This window comes from Armigeres subalbatus, unplaced genomic scaffold, assembly GCF_024139115.2.
Source record: "Armigeres subalbatus isolate Guangzhou_Male unplaced genomic scaffold, GZ_Asu_2 Contig152, whole genome shotgun sequence".
NCBI lineage: Eukaryota > Metazoa > Arthropoda > Insecta > Diptera > Culicidae > Armigeres > Armigeres subalbatus.
In genome coordinates, this window is record NW_026942308.1 from 20,614 (window position 1) to 24,837 (window position 4,224).

Below are 4,224 nucleotides of genomic sequence, written 5' to 3' on the forward strand. Positions count from 1 at the left end.
TAAACTAAAGTAGTTAAACTTCTTCATCTTCATCTTCATTCGCTAGGAGAAAAGGCAAAAAAGAAAAAGTAGAATCACAAAAAAAAATCCGTAGCGAAATGTGGGTTGCAATTCTCTAAATAACTTTAAATAGTACATTCAAAGTTAATTGCCTATATGCCGGGTATTAAGCCACCCGGAGTGGAAATTAATTACTATGTCTGAAACTCGATTATGCATATGCACAACATGTGATAGATTTAGTTCGGAAAAGGTATTGGAGGGTAACCGCCCCTTCGGTGGGCTTTGATCCCACGACCCCAGTACGCTAGACAGGTGCTTAAACTTAAAATAATTAAAAATGATATGTATTTGAAAATAATTTGTAGCACCACACTGTTCGAACGAATCATGTACATTTACATCAAATATCATGCACATAATTGGAGCATGATAAACGATAGAAATTCACGTTTCATTTTATTTTTACATCACTTATCATCTCAAATTTATGTGTTGTTTTAAATTTACATGTTCTATTTAATGCTATATAAATAAAAAACGGTTAACATGAGAATCGAACTAAGGTCCGCAGAGTGATAGCCCGTTCTGATACCACTCAACCGTCTTCACTTCTTGAAACCAACGTTGCCCAAAGAGTAACAGGTTCTGAGTTATGGCGATTCAATCATACATCATCGAACCCGTCGTGATCGGGTTCTAGCTAGGTAATGTAAATTTACATGCTCTGAGTAAGCGCATGCGCATCGTCAAGGGGAAATATCTGACTGGATGAAGTGCAAGAATTTTAAGCTTTTCCATCGATTTAAGAAAACGCCTGATGAAGTACACCGATGAAATGCAGCATTATGGATGCTGCTTTGTAGTAGTAATGAAAAAACTTCACTTTAGTATGACGGTGGTCGAAAAAGAAGGTTTTCCGCTGCATTTGCAGCTGCCTTGATGGAATTGAATGTTTTGTTTACATTCTACCGTGATCGTCGCAAGCGTGGCCATCTTTAGTTTCGGTTCACATAATATCATGTAAACTTAATGGTTTATAAATGAATTTTCAGGGTGAATAAAGTATTGTTTTCAATAGAATGTAGTAATAATGGAAAGGTGATGTATTTATGAGGTTTAATTCATGCTCTGTTTATGTGCATGATTTTCAACGCATAATTACATTGAGAAAACGATTACATTATCTGTATTTACATTAGTTTCATTGATTACATTACCAGTAAAAGTCAAATTTTTTTGGTGTGCAGGTTAGACTTTTTAATACCTACATTATACATATATTTATTTGATTGTTAATAATAATTTTTTTTCCTCAAATTGATCCCAGGAATGGTACTATTTTTGATGTTTATTGAATTTCTAATCTCGTGTAATAAACCATATAAAAAAAGTCAGCTCGTAATTATTAAAATTATTTTGAATCTTGGTCAATTTATGTGCTTCTACTTTTTCTATGATGACAGTGTTCATTCGGTTCTCCTATCCCATTGTCTTAATGTACTGATCAAAATTCATTCCTGAAAGTTTTCAAGAGGTTTTTGTGAGCTAAATCATACAGTCCGAGGTTTATTTGGTCAAAGTCTGTCAAAGTAGACTTATTCGTCCGGAATAATCACTTCGTTAATTTTCAAAAACTCACCCTCCCGATGAAAGCAATCTTATGGGCAAAAAAAGTATAAGGCTGATGGTTCAATATTGAAAAGCACTCAACACTAACTAGAAAAATCAATCGCAAATTATGTCAACCAAACCGGTCTTATCAAAATTCGTCTCACAAAATCAATTTCAGAAAGCACTCTCAGCAATCTTTTCGTTTTTCTTCCTATGGTAGAAGAGTTAAATTCTTATCGCACCTCCTCGACCCCATAAAATAGGCAGTATAAAAAACATCATCAAGGTGTGCTTCCTAACATCTCCGAGTATGCTCCTTCTCCATGATTCTGTGCTGCGGAACATTTTTTTTTTGCTCTATAGAAAAATGCGCTTTTCCGGTAATTCCAAATCTTCTGCACCGCTTCCTCCTGAAGGAAGCTGATAAGAAACGCGAAAACTGATGGCGAAAATTTTCATGCAGTAGGGTAAATCACTACTTGGGCCTATGGACCCGGTTCCCGGCTCACTACACAGAAAACTAATGATTTATACTGTTTGGAAGCCGTAGGTTTATGATTGATAATTTTAAAAGTCTCCCATTTATTTTTCACAATATTCAATATCTTTCAATCACTTGTTTTACTCCTAATTGATCCAATTGTAGAAAATAAAAATGTAGATTTCAAAATCTCACTCTCCGATGCCACACCACTGAGCCGGAGTGATTCTTTCCACTTTTACAAAACGGTATCATCAAATAAACACCTACCTGAAAATCGTCCTAGTGCTCGTTACAATCATTGCTTCAAGCTTTTAATCACCACACCATTATGCTCCACACACGCACTTCAATCTAATCACTAGAACGTATCACTAGAACTTATATAAACATAATAAGAATACATTTAAAAATGTATTCTCAAACCGAACAAAAATCACTTCGGCCCAAAATTTCTAGCCGCACCGTGCTGCCAAAAGGCCAGGAGAATGAAAATGATCCTTCATCGTTGATAGGAAAAACTGTTTAATATGTTGACGCTATCATGTTATTTATAATTTTCTCGATTTCAAAAGGTGAAAAAATATTGTTTTTAAGTATTTGGAAAAAAATTGGATGAGTAAATATATCTTCTCAACCAAATAAAATGATTATGAATGATACCATCTGGCATCTTGTTGTCGTGGAACGTGCATATTTTTGTTTACGTCGCATTTTCTACCGTCCTGAGAGAGAATGAGAGAGAAATGTTGAGAGATTGAGTGAAATTTTGCTTAGGCCGGGAACTGGTTTTTATGATATGCCGAATGGAAATCGCTATGACTGAAATGAGTGCTGCACCTCGTTAATTAAACTCAAATAAAAGCTTTCTTGAACGATATTTAGCACGAATAGCTATTTTTTAAGCAGAAGTGAACCCCAATGCAGTATTATACAGCCCACAAAATTCAGGAAAAGTTGCTTCCTGTCATAAATATCAATTGAATAATGCAGTCGTATGCATGTTAGGCCGGGAATGGGGTAAGAAACCCTACCTATAGTGGAAGAAGACGACGACGACGTTTCAACCGAAAATGACATCACGACAACGGCACCGTCATGCTTTAAATGAAGAGGGAAGGTGGCTAAAATGCGCTCATTCAATAATGGGCTGGTTTTCCATACGCTTTTAAATTTACGAGTTCACTTTTAATCAACTGTATAGATTCAAAGACATTTGATTTTGGTTTTCATTGTTTACTGGTGATTTTCTAGAAGCAAGACAAGGATGTGGCTAGGGCTCCGATGCATGGCCAAAAACAGTATCACTGTTCTGTTTTCTCAAGAAAGGATTGATTTCCTATTGATAAGGGGCGCGCCTTCAATGGGATTGCTCTCTATGAAGGGTCTAAATAGCGGGACCTTGTCATGATGGTCTTGAGAAAACAAAACAACAACTGTATCGAAACCGATACTGCATTGCTTCTCAATAGCACTGGAGTAATTCGACATGCACTTAAACACTAAGGATACGGGTAACGCTACAATAGATCTAATAATAGGTCGCAGTGGCACACCCGAACAGGAAAAAAAAATCCCCCCCCCTTTACCTTTCAGAGACCAGTAGGACAAAAAGTCAATTAAATATTTGTAACGTCCTAATTTATAATGTTTTTCGCATTATTTCATTAATTTACTGAAACATTAATATGCTCCAAAAACGGTTTCAAATCCAAATGTTAATTTTGGAATGATTCAAACGGATGAGTGGAATTGTGTATGGTTTTTCGGGAGATCGTAGCGTATTTCAAATCGCGCTTGATTTGAACTGTCCTAGAGTTTGGAGAATTTGAGTGTTTCACTGGCAATATGGAAATTATAAAATCCAATGTTCCTGAAAAACCATCATTGTTACTCGTAACCAATTTTTGCATGGAATCGCTGTGATAGAAAGCTTTTGGTTTTGAAAGGAAAACGAACAAAAATTATCATGGGATGGTGCATATTTGTCCATTTCTCCTATAGGTTTTGGGTGTATGCCATAGAACCGCGCCAAAAGGACAATGATATCCCAGAATTTCCCGATGTCAAACTGTTCGTCGACGGCGACTAATTTGAATTTTTTTGTTCTTCTTTATTTTTTTCCCCAG